Source organism: Strigops habroptila, chromosome 8 (genome assembly GCF_004027225.2).
Source record: "Strigops habroptila isolate Jane chromosome 8, bStrHab1.2.pri, whole genome shotgun sequence".
In the NCBI taxonomy this organism is placed as follows: domain Eukaryota; kingdom Metazoa; phylum Chordata; class Aves; order Psittaciformes; family Psittacidae; genus Strigops; species Strigops habroptila.
The window spans coordinates 57946807-57968144 of record NC_044284.2 but is presented as its reverse complement, the minus strand read 5'-3'; the positions used below and the strand labels follow the sequence as shown (position 1 = coordinate 57968144).

The following is a 21338-nucleotide window of genomic DNA, read 5'->3' as shown; positions in this document are numbered from 1 at the left end:
CAAAATGTGCCTGATTCATCAGCCAGCAGCAGCTCAGCTCGCAGCACGACACTCCCCATCCTAAATCCCTCCAAACCCTGTCCTCTAGTCACCAGTGGAGGTGCACAGCTATGGGGAGAGCTCACTGACATCTGGTTTCTGCTCGCTTAACTAGGAGAGTGCCTCTGACATTAAATCTCCAACACCCCGTTTACCTCCTTTATATTGTGTTTGCGACACTAGAGGGAGACAGGTTTCAAATCAGGTTTTGCAATGAGAAACCAGGATTTATCAATGATGGAAAGCATCCAGATTTGCTTACAGAAGCCAACGCACCCAGGAGAAAGTAGGTGCCATCTCTGAGCATAGCCAGTTGCAAGCCTGAGCAGCCTGCTTCCAAAAAGGGATTCAAGAGTATTTGGGGTATTTCACTCAAGAAATGCACATAAAAGATAAAATTTGAGCACAGGCTTAAATTTAAGCACATACTTAAGAGCTTTCTGGCACAAGGGCTCGACCAAGGATTAAGAGCCACACACCGTATTACTCTTAATTGAGCTACTGTCTTCCCATATGTTTTTCCCTGGGGAGATCAGTGGCTGGCTTATGAGTTCAAGCAACAACATCAGTTAAAAGACTATTTGAACAATTGCAGTTGGCAGTTCTCTGAATAATATGAATGTTATAGAGTGTCGGAAAATGTCGTATCATCAATTTTCTGGTTTCCTGCACTCATTGCTTTTGATCTCCACTAAAAGATTTATGGAATGGCTTTCATTTTTACATTAACCTAGTCCAAATTACACCAATTGAGAGCTGGGTTGGGGTTTTTTCCTTAAACATCCAAAGAGAGGTTTTTAAAGCTGAGCCTTTTCATTCCTTCCAGTTTTGATTGTTTGAAGCAAAGGGCTGTTTTGGCAGGTTTATGGGATGGCGTCTGTTTTGCTGACAGACATGCCTGATAGATTGCTTTTTCATGTTTTATTTTTGGAGCCATTTGCCGTGTTATCTGCATTTGAAAAACAATTTACTTTGACTAAAAGTTAAATCAAATATATGGAAATAGCAGCCTTGCTCGCAATCAGATCTTATATCTATCCTGTTGAGCATCTTTACCTCATTGAGGGTGAAATGCACTGACAAAGAAAGTGATTCCTTCTCCTCCAGCAATACTCACAGTCATTATCGCTCACAGACACGGAGTAATTCCTCCCCATGAGCCATGCAATGCCTTGAAAGGTGAAAAAGGACACTTCTTGTACTGCCTGACTAACCTAAACAGGCTATTGATGAGTGTGAAATTAAAACATTCCTTAAAAAACAAAGTTATAGCAGCCAGGACATTTGACTTCTTAGATGATCTCCTGCAGCAGTGAATTTTAGAGCGACCACAGTGTACATGAAAGATTATTTCCTTTCACTTGTAGTGGGTATTTAATCATTTGTAGCCTTTGAGCTCTGCCTAGGAATCACATTCCAGGAATTTGTTGTTGTTTAATAAGACTGTTTTTACTAACCTGTGCCACACCATAAGTTTGCGGTGAGTTAGAGAAAAAAAACTGCGAACTTCTAGTGCCAACACCTCTGTGCAAGGCAGCTTTCAAGTCAGTGCTCTACCTTCAGTTTTAAATGATACCATTTGCCATCCTCAGGGGTCTTACAAGCCTTGTTCTTCTGCTAGAAGATGAAGTCACGGATTTTATTCCCTGCTAAAAGAAGAAATGGATCTTTCATTTAAGCTACATTAGAGATGCCCCATGCAATGTATTCAGATCTTCAGTGGCGAATCTGTAAAGAACGTTTTCCTCTTTGCTGTTAGGCAGCCCAAACATGTTAAATCCATGAGCCAAGTTCACCCCCACAAAGTCCATCTGTGACAGTACTGATGAGCTTGGCCTTGCTGATGCTACTTGAAACAGCCTCCAGGCCCAGAATAGCCCTGCACACACCACAGCACCATTTCCTGAGCATGAATCGCAGGGACGAGGCAGGCAGGGAAATCTGTGGCAGCTCCTGACTGAACGTCAGATTTGAGGATGGTCCAATTTTCTATAAATACAGCTAAACAAGGCACTCCTCTCCCACTCTGCATTCTTGTTTTCCCTTCTCCTATCTCAGCTGAATTTTCCTACCAGCTTCCTGAAAACACTTCCCGATTTCACACCATAAACATCCTCCACTTTTATTTGACCAACACTTCCTACGCTGAGAGGCCTTCCGCCCGGCTCCTCCAGAGCTGCTTCCATGTTTCCCCTATCTTTGATATCTCAACAATAAATGAAAACCCGCCTTTCCTGTGCTTGCTATTGGCATGCTTTTGGCATTTTTTTTTTCTCCCCCCCCCTCCCAGCTAAGTGGTGAGTGCAGGTCATTTCATGCCTGGGTTAGCTAACAGCCTGCAACAGTGGTCGCAACAGTGGTGGAAGGACTCACTGCTCCCAAATCAAGGATGGGAGGAGCATCACGACCAGAGGGAACTGATGTGGTGCTGGAGGTTACTCCTGTGCTATGAGAATCCTTCCAGACCCATATCAGTGAAGGCGCATGGGGAATGGGACTGTCCCTTGCTAGAAGACAGAAGGTCACAGCTAGCCTGGTCTCCATGAGGAGCACTCCCTCCGAGCCACATGCCACTGTCCTTGGATCACCTCCTCCTCCTCCGCTGGGGAATTCCCAGAGCTCAAGCCAAGGCCAGCTGAAGGCAAGAGATGTTGTTTGTGTTGACCTCGGCAGCCTTGGACAAGGCTTCCTAGAATAAGAGTTTCCTGGAAAGCTGGCATTAACAGACAGAGAGATGCTTCCTCGGGAGACATGCTGTTGCCAGCCAGGTAAGGTGCCACCTTCATGCTGTCTCCTCCTCCTATGGAGAGCTTTAGCCACTGGTGGAGACCAACCATGCCTTATTTTATTGCTCTTTTTCAACTCCTTGTTCAAAACATGAACTGCCCAGAGCTTCAACCATGTACAGCTCTCATTGGAGCCATGAGTGTGCCCAAGCCTAGCAAACAAGAGAGAGGCATGTCCTCCACCACAGGCAGCTCATGAACACCCAGAACCCATTTTGTTTGGCTGATGAGCACCAAATGAAGCTGGAACAAACATGTTCAATCATGCTGGAAGTCAGCCTAATGCCAGGGCTAAGGTGGTACATGAAGGTCTTGTGGGTAACTAAGCATTTGGATGCCTGAGCTCCAATAGCATCATAGTAGGATCTGCAGCATCCAGAAAGGGCCTGATTTTTGGAAACAGCACCCCATCAGATGCACTCCAAACAATTCAGCTCTGATTTAAGGAGAGGCTGTGTAACCTCAGCTTCTGCAAAAGTCTTTATAGAGGCATTTGGCTGGTGCGCTTGAGCAGCAGCTTTGGGAAGATCTTCTGACACATGAGAAAGCAAAAGAATTTGCCAGGAAAACTAGGTTGACGAGCAGCAACGCATATTTATGGACACCCTGTAAATGGGCCCTCTTAATTCACCACAACTGTGTTGGAGCCACTGATGGACAAATGCCCTGCTTCTGATGTAAAAATGAGAAAGCGAGGATTAGTTTGAGAACTATTACATTTTGTTTCAGCCAGGCTTTTTTAGTACTGGATGCAGCCAGGGATATACTACCCTCCCTCAGAGTGGCCAAAGATAACATGCAAAGCTTTGCTAGAAAGGATGACTACGGAAGATGAGGGAGTGATGGGGAGGATGATGCAGACATGCACAAAATACCTGTCCCATTACCTGTCACACACAGCCTCTCCCCTCAAGCAGCTGTATTTTTTCCACCCTGCAATTCATGAGTGATTCTCATCATTAGGTATCATTTCACTGCATGTAGTGCTGTTTCTTTTTTAACAAATCTGGGGGAGAAGCTGAGAGCATCCTTTGCTTGTTAGCCACTTCTGATTTGAAATCAGGGAGGCAGCAAGCTTCTCTGAGTGTTCATGTGACATAGGAAAGCCAGCAAGGGAAACCTGACAGCTTTAGTTACAACAGCTCTGGATATATTATTACAGATAAAGCACACTGTTGAGAGGAGTTTAAAGCTGTGAGAGCCCCGGGATGCAGAAAAAATGTTGTCCATTTCGTTTGTGTTTTACCCTGTTGCTTTTCCTTAAAGGGAAGGAACAGAAAAACTTACCTTCTCAGAGTATTCCTTCCTTTTGGGCAGGATTTTACCCATCTTGCATCACTACGAAAAACTGGTGAACAGAAAAAGAAATGGCAAAGTGGTGGTTTCATAGTTCTAATTTCTGCAGCATTAGATCATGATAAAGCAAACCAAAGTTGTCCTTGTTTAATACTTACAAGATAACACTTATGGAAACTTTTTTGTGATGCTGTAGGAGTCAGAACACCTGCCTGCCTAGTGTCCATCCTGTAATTTAAGTGTACACTGCTTAAGGCTGCCAAGCATGCAAAGACCACTGCATGAAACAGCTGGGTGCAGATGACTCCTCCTGTTTAATCCCTCACATTTGGAGCTGAGGAAGGCTGAGCTGAAGCAACACTGACTCTATCCTACTCAGGGGCACCATGCCCGTAGCAGCAGGGAAAATCAAGACAACACATACCATTTGTTTGGCCTGCCATGGTGCTGCAATTTAATTGCCAACTGTCCAATTGCCAAATATGAGACAAAGTAAGGATTTATTAAGATCCTCAGGCTGAGAAAGTTGGGACTGTTCAGCCTGGAGAAGAGAAGGCTGCATGGAGACCTCGGAGCAGCTTCCAATATCTGAAGGGCGCCTACAAGGGTGCTGGGGAGGGACTCTTCATCGGGGACTGTAGCAATAGGACAAGGGATAATGGGTTTAAACTGGAACAGGGGAAGTTCAGGTTAGATATAAGGAAGAAGTTCTTTACTGTGAGGGTGCTGAGGCATTGGAACAGGCTGCCCAGAGAAGTGGTAAATGCTCCATCCCTGGCAGTGTTCAAGGTCAGGTTGGACAGAGCCTTGGGCGACATGGTCTAGTGTGAGGCATCCCTGCCCATGGCAGGGGGTTGGAACTGGATGATCTTAAGCTCCTTTCCAACCCAAACCATTCTGTGATTCTATGATATACTATAATACTTTGTCTACTGATAATATTGTGTTATGAATAGGTTTGTATGCAAGTATAGATATTGCCTATGTATCTTTAATATATATATTTAAACATACACACAGATATGCAGAAGCAATGCATGAAAGAAAAAGAACTGAAGGCAAACATCAAGCAGCTACAAGCCTCAGGCTCAGAAGCGTGACAAGAGCATACAGCAAAGGCAGGTCCTGTCTCGACAGTGCCTGCAAGCAAGCCCAGACCAGTCCAGCTGGATGAGGAGTTCAAGGCCAACAGAAGCACACAGCACACACTGGATGAACTTTGCCCAGGTCACAGCAGCTCCATCAATGATTTTATGCTGTATCACATGAGCAAATTGCTTTAAGGAAAGACTTACTGACATGTCCACACTGAGCAAGCTCTGGGGGCAGGTGGCTGCTGAAAGCACCTTGGCAAGTAATGTGGCCACGCATGACAGTGGTGATCCACACCCTTGCAGAGCAGAGGCTGCTCTCAGCTTCCCAGCACCACGCCAGAGATGACAACAATGCAAAGCTCAGCCTTTAAAGCCTTACAAGCCAAGACAGCTCTAAACTCTCTTCTCCTCCAATAAGTTTTTGCTCATAGTGAGAATCACTGGAGAGTTCAGTTATTTTTTCCAACACACAAAAGCAACTGTCCAGCCTGATGCCTGTGTAATATCTAGCAAGAACAAAACAAACAAAGGACAAAATTAAAGCTGGAGTCCCCCAGGAATGGGCTGAAGGAATCCTTGGGAACAACACGCTGCCGTGCACAGCACACGAGGAAAGTTCTGCTAATTCAGAAACAATGAGTCCCTCCATGTCAAAATACTGACAGCAGGACTCCACCTCTCCAGCATCAGGACACATTCAGTACACACCATATCTCAAGTGCTGGTTAAAAACAAGTTATTATCACTCTAGAATAGGCAAACAAGACTTTTTTGAGAAAACAGATCTGGGGAGAGTCAACAGATCATGGGTAAAAAAAACAACAACAAAACCCAAATTCTCTATTTTCCAGCTTGTCCTTTTGGGCCAAAGCTTTCCAGGTGCTGCATGAACCAACTAAATTCATACCTTGGAAAGCCTCAGAGGCTGGGTTTTCTTTTCTACAGGGACAGTCAGATGCATCTTCAGCCAATGCTGCCTATTGGAGCCGTAACAGGGTGACGGATGTCCTTACCCCAGGGATCTTGGACCCCCACCTTGGCTCTGCAGAATAAGGAGAGGTGACGGACCACAGTATAATCAGAAATACGTTAAGTAAGAGGAATAGCAACATCAAGAGACTCAGACCAACAGCAAATACACCTTTGTCCTCTGCTTACCATCACCATGGATGTTCTCCAGATCATTCACTGCCATCTTCACCTCCCAGTTCACCAAAGCCCGTTAAGGTTTCTGAGCCAGGTTCGGATCAGGCACTTCATCAGGATGGCTCCCACAACAACCTCCCAAAACATGGAGACCAGAGAGGCCATTAACCCCAATGGGGGTGAACATCCTCTGGCATCATTAGGCACAGTAGGTTTTGGTCCTCAGTGCAGGCAGCCACCTCTGCCTGATACACCATTGTTCCCATGTCCTCTCAACACAACCAAGACCACCAGGTTGAGCATACGTGTCCCAGGCCAACTTATTAGCTCCCAACAGCTTGCTGTCTTATTAAAGTAACACCCTTTTGTCATCCAGGCCCTAAACACCTCTCAGGAGCACTTGTTAAAGGCCTGAATACCTGAAGGTTTCTTCAAGGGAAGAAGAACTCATGCTTCTCACAGGAGCTCAGCCAAGAAGGCTGATAATCATCTTGTGATCACAAATTACTTTTCTTAAGGACCATTTATGAGGTAACAGTTGGCATGCGGAAAGCATTTCATTTCAGCAGCAGCTTACTGAAAACGAAACACGGTGAACCCTAAAAAGAAACTGTGACTCAAAGGCTGCATTCTTCTCTCCCACAGTGACCCCTTTGTTTGGTTCTACCCTAAAGTTTCATTACGAAAGTCTGATACAGGAGCCTTATTAAATTGTGATTAAATGACGTGCCCACGTCGAAGTCTGCTCATTCTGCTGTTGATGTGGGCTGGTTTTCTTAGACTTTTAAAACATACAGGCTTATGAAATAGCTGTAATATCTTTCCCCATGATTGCTAGGGAATGGAAGGTCTTTGCTCCTGCTCTAGTTGTACCTGGCCTCGCTCCAGAGGATAACATTTTCATTAGAAGTGTATTTGGTGCACAAGTCACCATGCAGCCATCCTGACGAAGCGCCTGATCCAAAGCCCGTTGACCTGGCTCAGAAGCCTTAATGGGCTTTGGTGAACTTTGCTGGCCTCTATAAAAACACGATCACCCATCACTAGAGTTACTTTGAGCTGTTTTACCATCAGTTGGATCCACTTTGTCCCCACTGCTTTTACCTAACTCCTTCTATGCTTTGGGATTTAAAAAACAGTAGCACAAGCAGCATCATGGCTCAGGCCAGAAAATTGCTCGTTACTCTATTAGAGCAGCAGGGTTGACTTTTGGACACCTGAGAAAGGGTTAAAGAGTAGAAAGTCAAAGCCAGTGACCTCCCCACCATTCCTGACCAAGTGTTAGTTCTGAGCCTCCAGTAAAAGCTCGCAGCAGTGATGCATCTTTCCCTTCAGATGACTCACTTTAAATAGTGCCCAGTGATTTACGCACAAAAAAATGTATTCATAAATACAGAGATGCACAAATTCGTACGTTTTAAGGGCAGGGGAACCATCACAAATGTTCACTCTGACCCTCTGGAGACTGCAGCCTCACCCAGCAACCTCTGCTTGAAACGCATGGCTTCTGTTTGAGTGAAACCATCCAAATATTACAGAGGAATGCTTTAAAGTACTTTCTTCTAATATACGTCAGGAGGGATGTTGTAAAAACAGAACCCCCTTTTCCTGCTGCTTCAGAAAGTCTAAGTCAGGGTAGGGATGCCAAGATATTACTATTATTATTATTGTTATTATTATTTTTAAGAATCAGTATCTCTTAGTGAGATGCAGTTTCCATCAGTGCTGTGTAGCATAGGGAAGCTTCCAGTCTATTCCACCCCTTCAGCATCGCCACAGGCAGCCCCACCAGCCTGTCTCACCCAGTTGTACCCATCTATCACACAGGCCCTTGCAATCAACAGGATATTGGAGTAATTTCACTGGTTAACAAAGCCACCGCTTCCTGTCATCTACAGCTTCCTCTAGGCAAGAGTAACACTGTGCTCATCCAGCAGATAGTAGATCAAACTACTCAAGAAAGGTGGCAGAGGATGGCCAGAAGCTTTTATGGCAATATGGGTTATTTCTGAGAGATACTGGCAGCCTTCTGGCTGAGTCAGCAAGAATTCTCCACGGGGCATGTATCATGGGCTGGCCTCCTCGCAACCCCAGGACCAGAGGGCTGGATCACACTCATCCAGCAAAGGCAATTTAAATCAGGCATCACAAAGTACAACTGCGTGTAAATATTTGTGTAAGATAAGATCGGTGAGCAGCCTAGCAATATTTCAAAGGGCTGAGCAAGGACAAAAAAACAAATTATATATACTGCCTGAGAAAAATAAAATCAAGAAAGCTAGCAATGTGTTTATGTTAGGGTAACATTTGCTCTGGAGCGGGTTTCTGTCGATGAATGTCCTACACATGGAGCAGGCAGTGGAAATATGAGGGCAGGGCATGCAAAGAGATTTATCTGAAGATCAGACCTGAATCTCATGAGGGACTCCTAATCAAGCCATCCACCAGCCACACGACATCAAAAGGCTTTGGGGAAAGGTTGGTGGATCTGTCAGGTTGACATATGGAGGCACAGGCAGCTGGTTGCTGAGTTGTATTTTATTCAGAGCAAACACACAGTGAGCATCTCTGAGATAATCAATCTCTTCATATTCAGGAGACAAAGTTTGTTAGCTGAAGTAGCTGCAATGCTTTCTGACAAGGATACATTCCAGGTTTTCTCCTTTTAAATTAATATTTTTGATTAACACTTATAGCCCAAGGCCACAACACTGTGGACACCATCACAAACCACTCTGAACTGGAGGTTTGGAGAAGTGACATAAATGCCACACCACCCTGCCACCCACAGCAGGCCAACGCTGCTAGTGCTGACCCATGATGCTTCAACACAAAAGCAGAATCTATTTACATAGAAGGCAGAAAAAAGTCTGCCTATTTCATAGGTAGGAAGCAGACAGTGCCAGTCTCTCAACTGGTTTAGTGCAGAGAACGAATACAACTCTCAGCTTTTCATAAAGACCCCCCCGTCTCCCAGGGATGAGCACAGTGCACTATCAGATGACTAAAAAAAGAACTGCGTCATTTTATAAAGACTTTGTACCCTTCAGTTACATTTTGCATCACAAACCAGATTCTCAGCATCTCTTAATCACTTTGCCTAACACTTTAATCTACAGGACTCAACGTAGCTCCTTCTGCCAGAGCCACCTACATAGAATCATAGAATCCTAGAACGGTTTATGTTGGAAGGGACCTTAAAGCTCATCCAGTGCCAACTCCCTGCCACGGGCAGGGACACCTCCCACTAGAGCAAGTTGCTCCAAGCCCCTGTGTCCAACCTGGCCTTGAACACTGCCAGGGATGGGTCACTTAAACACTTCCAGGAATGGTAGTATGTTGTGACTGGGAGGTGATATGTGACTGAGAAGTTCAGTTTGGTTTCCTGGCCCCATCTTCACACTGGAGCCGAAACCACTCAACCCTTCTCTAGCACATGGCATTGAAACCACACACGGACAGCACAAGGTGGTAAGTAATCACAGTGCAAGGACTCAAGCTTTCTAATCATAGTCATCAGATTTGAAAACATGACTTGGGCAAGGAATGATGGAGTCAAGCAAGCAATCATGATCCAACCACCACACACACAACTGCCCTCCTCATTTTGCAGCCTCACTTTTCTCCTCCAGATGCTTTGCATTTCCCTTTTCCTCTGCCAGGTGTTTTTAGCACATCAATGCTAAAAATTTCAGCATATTCTAGGATCCCAGTCTGCTTTTAAATAAACTACCACAGATCTGTCTTTATGGAAGACGTTTCTTGCCAAAAATATTATTTAATTTGTAAGCATTTTATGATTTTCTAAGAGTTATAAAGTATAGAAATAGGAAATATATGGCCAACGGAAAAGATCCCTCCTGGTAGCCAAAGTGACCATATAATTGATTTTTTATGAACAGCATCTGAAGGAATGAGTCACAACCCATATGGCTGTTTTGGAATCTAGATATACATCTCCTTTTAAGCCTCTCAGAAGATTTATCCAAGTTTTCCGCATATAATCAATGGTGATTAGACAAGGATATGAATCATTACAGTTCCTAAGGCCGAGCACATGTTTGAAAGGTGAAGGATTCACACGTTCTTGCTCTATAAATTCCCATCCAGGGTTGTCCAGAGCATGAGAAACTCAGAAAGTAAAAAGGTATCACAGAGCAAAGTGCAGACTCATTACAGAACCAAAGGCCTCCTCCCTTAGATGGGTGTAAATACTATTAACTTAGGACATGGTTCAAACTGCAGTTGAAGTCAGATGGAAAAACTTTACCTCTAAGGAGGACTGTATCCTCTTTCTCCATGGCTTTACCCATTTTCTCATAGCTTGGCCCCAGCCGGTGGGGAGGTTAGGTTACAGATTTGCTCACTCAACTGTGATGCTATACAAACAACACCCACACAGTTCACATGTGCACACTCTTCCCATGGACATCTGGGCTGTCCAGTGGTGCAGAAACATCCCTCCCATGGGCCCACGTTTGCACAACCACACACATGCACACCTCACACATAACATACCTTCCTATATGCAGACTTCCGCCTGGGTGCTGCATGCAGTTCCACCATTTAAGCCTGCATTACCTTTCCCCTTGCCAGGGGATTCACATTCATTCCATGTCATAGAATCATAGAATCATAGAATCATAGGCTGGTTTGGGTTGCAAAGGACCTTAAGATCATCTAGTTCCAACCCCCCCGCCAGGGGCAGGGATGCCTCACACTAAACCATGTCATGAAAGGCTCTATCCAACCTCACCTTGAACACCGCCAGGGATGGAGCATTCACAACATCCTTGGGCAACCCATTCCAGTGTCTCACCACCCTCACTGTAAAGAATTTCTTCCTTACATCTAACCTGAACTTCCCCTATTTTAGTTTAAACCCATTACCCCTTGTCCTAATGCTACAGGACAACACAAGACTGCATCCTGCATCTTCTGAAAGATGCCAAGAGCCTTGTTTGCAATTGTTCAGGACTTCAAATTGATCCAGCAGCAGTGCTGGGAATTTTGCTTACAATGACAGTAGATGCAACAGGTACAAACCCCTGAGCAACTCAATCCCTGCAAAAATGACTGCTAAATTCTCTGGAATTTGGAAGCTTTGCATTCCAGCTTCCAGCCCTAGGTATTGGTCCACAATACCCTTCCTCTGCTCATGGCATGCAGCACTGAGCACCTAGGTGCCACAGAGCACACTAGTTTTCAAGGACTCCCAGAGAGGAAAACAAGTCCCAGTACAAAACAGAGTTCTTGTTAAGCCAAAGAAATATTTTGCAAGTTCATTTGCCACAGAAGAAAAACAAAGCATAACCCAGGATTTATGCATGATACTTCATGCATTGTACCTCCAATGCATCTTTTCACCCATCAGACTTCTATGAAGCCACAATTTCCAGCATCCAGAATAGCTGCTCACAAATACTAGAGATGCTTGGCCTAGATTGCACATTTATAACTTTGGTAGACTTTTAGAACCAGAAAGACTGTTATTAAATCCCATCCAGCTTCCTGTGAAACACAAACCAAACAGTCTCAGCTGATAATTTCTGTATCAAGCCCCATGACTTCTACTTGAACCGGCACCAGACGCACTCCCAATGTGCTACAGCTACTATATTATATACCTTACAGTTCCTGTATTCCTCCAGGCAATGCAAAGGAGAAAAGGGAGCCACAGTCCCTTTTGCTGCCTATTTGCCCTGATAAATGAGCAAGTGAGCTGAGTGCTGGCAGTACTTTTAAGAGCTGTCTCGTCTTGGAGGCAAGTAAAGCCTCTGCATTCCTTGGAAAGAGACGATCGGATGATAGAAAATAGACCAGGATCCATAATGCGTTACACAGGTTCAACTTCATAACACTAGCACACATTCAGATCCTGTTTTAAAGGGAAGCTGGAAGATTAACATCGGCTCCTAGGCCAAGCCTGTAGTAACGAAACCCTTCCCCATAGTTTGACAGAGGCACTAACGGCGTCTTTTACGATGGCTGCCAAGGGAAGTCTTCAAGACAGACGAAAACTTTGAGGTTAAAATTTGAAAGGAAGACAAACTTATTCTCATATTCATGTTACAGCTCATGATAAACTATTCCAGAGGGGATTCTTACCAGGATGCGAAAAGAAATTTTATGGAGAACTAGAGTCATTCATCTAACATGAGGATGAAAGAGTAACATATTACCTAGGAGGACACAAAGAAAGGTAATATTTCGCCCTCAATTTTACTGTGTTTCTAAGGCAATTCAGTCAGATAAAATTTGCAAAGCCATTTGAAGATGAAAAGGCCTGTACAATAACCAGATGCAGAGGATTGTGATTTAAGGAAATATTATGCCAGTTGTAGCAAAAGTAGAAGTTTTCATATTTAAGTTATTTCATGTTATTATGAAAGATACCAAGGCTAGCATTCTTCCACCAAGAGATTTCCCAGATTTCCCACCCACATAGAATCTGAAATCTCTATATAAGGAGATTTTCCCTACTTCACACATCAAAGCAACCTTCCCCATGCTGGCAGCTCAGCTAGAAATAGGGCTTACATCCCTCAACGTGCACTTCAGCATCTTTAGTCTTGATTTAGCCTCTCAGTTAACCACTGCAGCAACAAGTAGACGCTTTGCAGCCCACACTTACTGCTCTTTGCCTAATTGCCTCCAGAGGTAGTAGACACACAAGTCCTTCTGAGCACATGGAGGAAGATTTTATTGCTTGAGTGTTGGAACCATCTATCTGGTTGGTTCCCCAGGTAGCACAGATGATTAAATCACCTCTCTAACACAGATGTGGGGCTGGGGGGCTCTGTCCCCTCTAGGACAGGAGCCCCCGTGGTGCCAAGGAACCATGCTGAACGCAGCCAAACTCACAGCCTTGGAACTGCTCCTGCGCCAAGAACAACAGTAAACAACATGCTCTCAACTAAGAACGAGGGTTTCCAAGCTCAGTGGGGGCCTTTTCCCCCTTTTTCCCCCCATTTTTTGCCTGAGAAAAGTCAAAAAGCTGTGAGGTGCCTTGGAAATGCAGCCCAGCGAGCGCTGCTGAAGGGGATGCTTGCAAGGAGCCCTGCCATGACCTCAGCTTTTCAAACACTTCAATCAGAACGACTCAGAAGTCACGCCAATGCCAAATTATCCCCATGCAATACAAGAAAGGAAACTAATCCCTGCTTCTTGATGATAATTAGTACAATGAGAAACACCTTTCTGACATGATTTAGCTCAGAGCTAAAGCCTAAGCTGGCTCAGAAGAAAACTTCTTTGAAGCAGCAGATGATGACAAAGTCTTGAGTGGTGCATTGCACCACACTGGTGGTGGTCAAACAAACCACCTGGCCTTACTGGCTCATCTGCTGCATCTGGCCATCAGCCATGCCTTACCTCTCCATGGTTTTGGATACAGGCAGGAATTCCTACTTCTTCTTCTTCCCAGTGGCCAGCCATACTTGATTTTCTAGCTATTCCACCAAGGAAGTAATCCCCCAGGTGATTATGTGCTACAAGACTCCCCACAGTGACTTAGCCCTTGTGGCTTTTAGTGGAAACGGCTTCACAGGAAGATTTTAAGCAAAAAGAAAGTATATTCTTAGTGAATGTGACAGTGAATAGATGTGGTAATGAAACTCAAAGCAGATGCAGGTTTAACTTCCAGGTAACTTTCCATGCGCCTAGCCTCATTCCTAGGTCTGAACTGGCTCTTGTTAAAGGAAAAGCCATCACAGGAATAAAATTTTCCATATGGATAATTTGTAGGAGTTCACTGGAGTTCTGCCACTGGCACCTACAGGATGACAGGTGAGATTTCAACCACAGTGCTGCCAAGCAATACTGGAGAGATGATTACATCAAAAGAGAACCCTGCCTCAGACTCAAACCTCACCGCTTCTATTTCTCAAAGGATTTGAGGCTGGGAATCCACAGCTTCCTCAGCACCAATTCTTTCAAGCTATGGCCCAAGGTATGGGGCAGAGGAATGATGATGCTCCATCCCTGGCAGGGTTCAAGGCAAGGCTGCTCAGAGCCTTAGGTGACATGGTCTAGTGTGAGGCGTCCCTGCCCATGGCAGGGTGTTGGAACTAGATGATCTTAAGGTCCTTTCCAGCCCAAAACATTCTAAGATTCTATGATTTCCACTAGGATGCCTTGATTGCCTCTGACCCATTAAACTGGTAAAAACCAGCAGGAACCAGAAGCTTTAAAAGGTGCTGGCAAGATCTTTGAATGCTTTTTTCTACGAGCAAAAAGCCCCAGGTGCCAGTGCCACCCTTCATCTCATCAGGGCACAGATGCCACCTGCCCCTATAGCCAGCGCAAGGGATGAATCCTTAGCCCTGCTTTCCCCAGCACAAGGAATGAGCAGGGAAGGAACAACTTGCAAGGAAAATTAGAAACCCAACCAAGAAATCCTGTCCAGAAACAGTTCTCCTCTGGGGGAGATAAGATGAGAAAGAGCAAATCACTTGTGACAGATGGCAGGGGTGGTGGGGAATGCACTAATGGGAAGCACACACATCCCAGGAGGATGAAAGCAGTATAAAACCTTATAAAAAAACAACTGCATGTCTCATTGGGCTGCTTCACTGTGGTTCCTTTTATAAAAGATATATTCATTCAAAGGCAAATCTTGGTTTCTGTCATGAGCCCATTATTACACAAGTGTTGTGAATTGGTGTTAAAGATACAGTAAGTCTATATAGACCCACATGTATATTGATCCCAGATTTATACAGCTACAGGAAACTAGGCACTCTTTGTATTTAATAAATGCTGAATTCAGTGCATCAGCAGCATAAACTGCAGTGAGATTAAAAGCAAGGTGCTGACTGCACTGCAGCATGACACCACTGCTGCATACATTAGTTCTGTTTAGAGCCATTGTAGCTGGGTCAAAAGACAGCGTTTTCTTTCTTTCTCTTTCCCAGCAATGCCTAAAATCAGCATTATTCCAGGAGTGCTGCCTCTCAGCAGTGCTGGCGTACAGCTCAGATCTCACTTGCAGATCCAGCCTTAATCCTTTGTCACTGTGTGGATGCACCATTTTGATGGAAACCCCTTTCCAAGCCCTTGTGCCAGCTGCTCCCCCCAGCCCCGAGATTCCCAAGTGATGCATTTCATTTTGGTTTCCTTCACTTTGTGTTCTCCAGCTACATACCCTGTTCAAATTAGTGTGCCTGCTCAGGAAAAGAATCCCAACATAAATATCAGTGCTTGGGCAACAGGACAAAAGATCAGTAGTGAGAACACCACGGAGTGAGTCCTCCTCAGTTCTCTGCATTCAGGGCAGTGCTCTAGGCAAAGGCTTAGCTTTAAGCAACATTTAATCTCATTTACTTTATAAAGCCAAACTACACGATAAAACGCTCTGAATATTAATCACATCTAACACTGGTGAAAGAGTAGAAGGGGTGGGTAGGACCTCCAAAATCTACATAGCCTAATAGCACACTGCAGAGGTTCCCCAGCCAGCTCCAAGTGAGTTAACAGCACGCACAAAGCCACAATAGCCTGGTATTGTATTTGAGTTAAAGACATAGATGCCTATCTCACAGCCCAAAGCTAGTTATCCAGGGCAGACTCCTACCCCAGCATGACATACTGCCTCGGGTGTAAGCAGGGTGGCAGAGATAAATACTCAGCATCCTTCCAGGCACTACCCATCTCCTTAGCATTGGTAATCCTGGAGAGCTCTTTTGAGTTTCATTAGAGCAGATGTAGCACAATGTGAATTTACAATGATGAGGACTATGAAGACAGGCTGGGAAAGCTGGGCTTGTTCAGCCTGGAGAAGAGAAGGCTCCTTAAGGGGACACCTTAGAGCAGCTCCCAGTGCCTAAAGGGGCTGACAAGAAAGCTGGAGAGGGACTTTTACGATGGCCTGTAGGGACAGGATAAGGGGGAATGGCTTTAACCTGCCAGAAGGGAGAATTAGATTATATATTAGAAAGAAGTTCTTCCCTGTGAGAGTGCTTCATTGGCACAGAGAAGCTGTAGCTGTGCAAGGTGTCCCTGCCTGTGGCAGGGGTTTGGAACTGGATGAGCTTTAAGGTCTCTTCCAACCCAAACCATTCCATGACTCTATGATTTATTGTTTGTATTTTCTGACACAAATACACTAGTACCCGCTTTCAGGATCGGCAGGCATCCCACCAGGCTGTTACATACAAATATCTATCAGAGAATATTGTATGGAGAATATTGCATTCCAGCCCTCAGTGGTATTAAGGACAGATATCGCTTCTGAGATGCAGCCCATTGCTTTAAAATAGCACATGCTGGTTTTATGACATGGTCCAGGTCACTTATCAACTGAAACCCCAGGTAGCACATAGGGAAGCAGATTAAGGGTATAACATGTTTCGCACACGTAGCTATGCCCCATGCACACATGAAAAGCCCAGGGGACAGTTAACCCTGAGTACAGCTGCTAGGGTTTAGTACTACAGACCCACTGAAAGATTTATCTCTAATTCTCGAACAGGCAGGAGTTTGGTAGGGATTCAAGGAAAACAGTAGTGCGACCCCTTTCATTTAGCATCCTGAGCAAGCCGGGACAGAAGAGAAACTTTAGTATGAAGCAGCCACAGGTAGGAGCTGCTAATTCCTTAATGAAGCCCAGGCCATGGGAGGTCAGTAGTAAATCATGCTTATCATCCCACCACGACACGTGGAGACCAGCCCAGCCAGGGTGCTCAGGAACCCTGAGCTGGCAGCAGGCACTAAAACCAAAGATTTCAGATCATTAGAGCCAGGAGGTGATGGAACCACCTTCCACTATGCGAATTGGGGTTAAGGGAATACAAACAGCTTTTAAGATGGGTCTTGACCAATTTACGTAACAAAGATCCAAGATGTGGGCTCCTCCAGAAGCTCAGGACAGTGACTCAGGACATCTCTCAACCCAAATGGCCAAACATTTAGCTACTCACAGCAAAACATTTTAGATGTTAGATGTTTGCTGGACCAGCTCCAAACTGTTGTCCTAAACAATTTCTGTGATTCCTTCTATAACACATTGCTCTTTTTTTTTGTTATGTATGAGTTTTCCATCTCTGGGTGTGCCTTACCATGGTGAAATCTGAGTCTGCCACTTAATTAATACCATATCTGCACGCTGGAACCGCGTGCCCTGTGCTGAGCACCATCCGCACACTCTGAGGTATTTGTTACTGCAACAAGGGAATACAAAGCTTTACATGCAGGAGATGGAAAAGGTTAAAGTCAATATTTTGGCTGGTGGAAATATTTATGGAAAGAACCCGTGAATTAGCGAGCTGTATTCATTCCACTGACATTTCCTAACTGAGTTAACCTTTTATATTTCTTGTGGTTGGCTCCTGTTTAATATGTTCTAATTATATAAGAACCAGGAAGCAAATGAACTGCTGAGATTAAAGTTAAACAACAGCCATAAATACTGCAGGACAGATTCTCAGCACTGAGCCTCTAGATTTCGCCTCCAAGTTCAATGTCTCGCAGATGAGACACATAAGCCTATCAGATACATGTGCAGAGCTCATAGTTTCTTGCCCACTCACTCATTTGCGGGCAGATTTTGTCCCTTTGATGGCACCGTGTTGATGTTTTATTGTGCATGTAGTAAAGCACGTGAGTTCATTCAAAGAGAGTTCACAAAGGACAAAGAGCTTCTGCAAAAATCACCATTTCCTCTGGTCTTCATACAATGAGAAAGGCAGGAAAAAGGGATTCAAAAGCCTTCAGTTAATGATGGGCAGATGTTCTCAGAGGCTTCGGCAAACCTTAAGCACCGATCAGGTACTACTGCATGCAGTGTGTGCAGTAATAGCAATTCCATCTAACATGTGAGCAGGCAGTCATCCGCAGTGATTTATGAGCACAGCAATATCTGTTACAAAACACACAGGATTGGAATAACTTTCTCCCAGCAAAATGTTACATCACAAGTGAATGCAGACAGTTGCAGAATTCAGATCCACAAGTGGAAGGTGTTAGCAATCTGTTCTGGTTCAGCTTGATGCACGAAAATGCCAGATGGCTACTCTGCTGTTCCCCACCTCCAGAAGTGGATCGTAGAATCCCAGACTGGTTTGGGCTGGAAGGGACCTTAAAGCTCATCCAGTTCCAACCCCCTGCCACAGGCAGGGACACCTTCCACTAGAGCAGGTTGCTCCAAGCCCCTGTGTCCAACCTGGCCTTGAACACTGCCAGGGATGGGGCAGCCACAGCTTCTCTGGGCACCCTGTGCCAGCGCCTCAGCACCCGCACAAGGGAGAACTTCTTCCTAGTATCTAATCTAAATCTACCTTCTTTCAGCTTAAATGGAAGAGGAGGAAGAGGTTCATGTATGCAAGTCGTCCCTTTTAACAGAATACAGTTGAAGCTGGTGGACAAGGGAGTACCAGCAATTTGCTGACACTGTCACAAACTCACCAGATCAAAGCTAGTTAGAGATGCTGACCTGTGGAACAATTGCACTTCTGCCACAGAATTAGATATAGCTTCAGCACGAGACACCCAACCATCACCTGCATTCTGCGGTTTAAAAATGACAACTTCACTACACCAACACCTAGACATGGCCAAGGTGCTTTCAGCCTGCAGTCTCCATCACACTGCCACCCACATCCACGTCTGCTTCCTTTGACTACCATGGGATAGTAGTTAAGATGCTTACGGGTTGAGCAAGAGGTCTAATGAGATTACATGGGCTTCTTTTGATTTAGCGACCTCCTGCCTCCTCACGGACAAAGCAGGGATCCATGTAGAGCAACAAGGAAAAGGGCACCACCTTTTATCTATTTGGCCTGTGTAAACGTGTGTCCTCTCAGCTCTTTGCTCCCTTCTCTATCCATGGTCCAGATGATTGCTCAGTATTCTTAACTGTTGTCTTGTAGCACAGCTTCCGATATGATGCAGCATCAAAGGGATTCGTGCATGTGGTTACAATTAAATCCCTGCTTAAGCACTTCACTGAAGCCAAGCGTTCATTGAACTGCAATTGTTGCTGAGGTGGGGGCCATCTCATCCTATAAGATGCCTCACACAGTTTGACCCTGATTGGCCTCCTCTATCCCACTAAAATAAAAACAAATAACTAGGAGTAATAACAATAAATGGTGTCACCCTGGGAGAAGTTTATTTCCTTTGTGTTTCCAAGAAGAGTACACAAGCTTCAAGGAGGGATGTTGCCATCTCCTACCATCAACAATGCCAAAAACAAATAGAAATTACGTGAAAGAGTCAAGTTTCAAGTGGCACAAATTCAACCACAGCAAATATTTTGTGTGGATGCGGTATAGTTTAGAGTTCAACATGTTTCCTTATGGTCTATCTACTTCCTCAAAAAATATCAACCATAATCACTCAACAAAAGCCAAACCTAACACAGCGTATCGACTCAGCAAACATCTCTATTCCGCTATTGCTTAGGGGGCGGAAGGGATCCTAGAAGGTTTGTAAAGGATTTTTTGACAGCAAACCTCTTGGCTGCTCTGTTAAAAGTTACTGTTTGCCTTGCACAGCGCCAGCAGAATCTGTTAATAGCCCTGACAGCCTCTGCTTTCTTTTCAGTAACTCTGCTTCCCTCCCCATGCACCTTTTTGTAAATAAAAATGATTTAATGTAGTGATCTTGGGTATTTCTTGTAAGCACATGCATACAGGAAATATGTATATATACATACATATATGGTGCCTCTGCCACAGCAGCCTGCATGCATTAGGCAACCCCTATGGCTTTGCATGGGGAGGAATTTCCCCTTTGCCTGGTAGTTTTGTGTGTTTGGGAAAGGCTCACCGCAGTCTTCCCCTTTGTAAAGCCAGTGTCATTAGAGACCTGAAGCACTTAATGTTTTAGCACGCTTTGGGATAAATAGTGTTACATTAGCACAGGTGCAAACAGCTTTCTAATTCTTATTAATGTAATAATACGGTGCCGCTGGTCCACACTAATTAGATCCATGTTGTTCTGTAGTAGGGGAACAACACAAGGAATTTCCACAGCTGTCAGCTGCTGTCTTCTCGCAATTGCTATGGAAAGCAAACAAACCGTAAAGGCAATTCATAATTATTATAAACACTCCCTAACCTAAACCGTGTTGACATTTCTAAATCAGAGTTGCATGCTTGCTCTCGGCTGTGGTGTCAGAAAGGGAACGGAGCCAGATGAAGGAAGGACAACCAGCTATTAGATAATTTGAGGGCCAAGCAATTAGTTTGATTTTAATGAGCTGTTTTAACATGCAGAAAGTGCTTCCCCCAGCGCTCTGACCAACCCACCCCACCTCTCACTCCATCAGGTTGAGCTTAGCTTGAGACAGCATTTGGCTTTCCAGTATTTTCTGGAGTTTTCCTGCAAGGTAAGTGCTGTTCTGTTTGGAAAAGTGCTTGTTTAGAATGGCTTTGCCATTTCTATCCATGGGGTTTCATTCCCCCCAGCTAAAAAGGAAGGAGAGATCCGGTTCCCCATGCCCACTGCCGAGTCCCTCTGTGTTTTTCTCATAAACCCATTCCAAGAACATGGCTTGAACTCTTAAGTGATATTCAAAGCCCTCAGCATGAGGTTTATGGCTTTCAATGTCTGCAGAGAATATAGTTATAACTGACAAGTTCAGAGGCAGGTATTTGGATGCTCTGCCACAAAGATGTCCCTATAAAACAGATCTCAACTCTGACATTGACCAAGACTTCATTTAAAGTGGTTTAGTAGAAGCAGCTGACTGACAAAAAAAGGTCTACACACAGAGAAAAGTCTACAGGGCTGAATCTGCCTTTCGAGCAGAACCAGGACACTCTGCTTCTCCATTGAACTGTGTGTCACACACTGATTTTGACTGGTTTAATTTAAATTACCAGCTCTACCTTAGAAGAGAGGAAATCCTTGTTTGCTATTTCTCTTATATTATGGTTTCATTTAGATTTCATTTGGTTTTGATTTGTGGTACTTCCTGAACGACTTCTTTGTCTTCTGTGAAAAGCCCCAGAGGATGGTCAGAGCTGACAAGCTC

At 44.6% G+C, this 21338-nt stretch overlaps 1 long non-coding RNA gene across 2 annotated transcripts in view; it reads right to left on the bottom strand.

Moving 5' to 3' along the window:
- Positions 1-1596: 1596 nt before the first annotated feature.
- Positions 1597-21338, bottom strand: part of LOC115611318 — a 215119-nt gene continuing 195377 nt past the window's right edge. For both annotated transcript variants that reach the window (XR_003992537.1, XR_003992538.1), the window contains exons 6-8: positions 6123-6257; positions 4113-4173; positions 1597-1688 (exon numbers count right to left, since the gene is read on the bottom strand). This is a non-coding gene — a long non-coding RNA (uncharacterized LOC115611318). The remainder of the gene's footprint in view (positions 1689-4112; positions 4174-6122; positions 6258-21338) is intronic.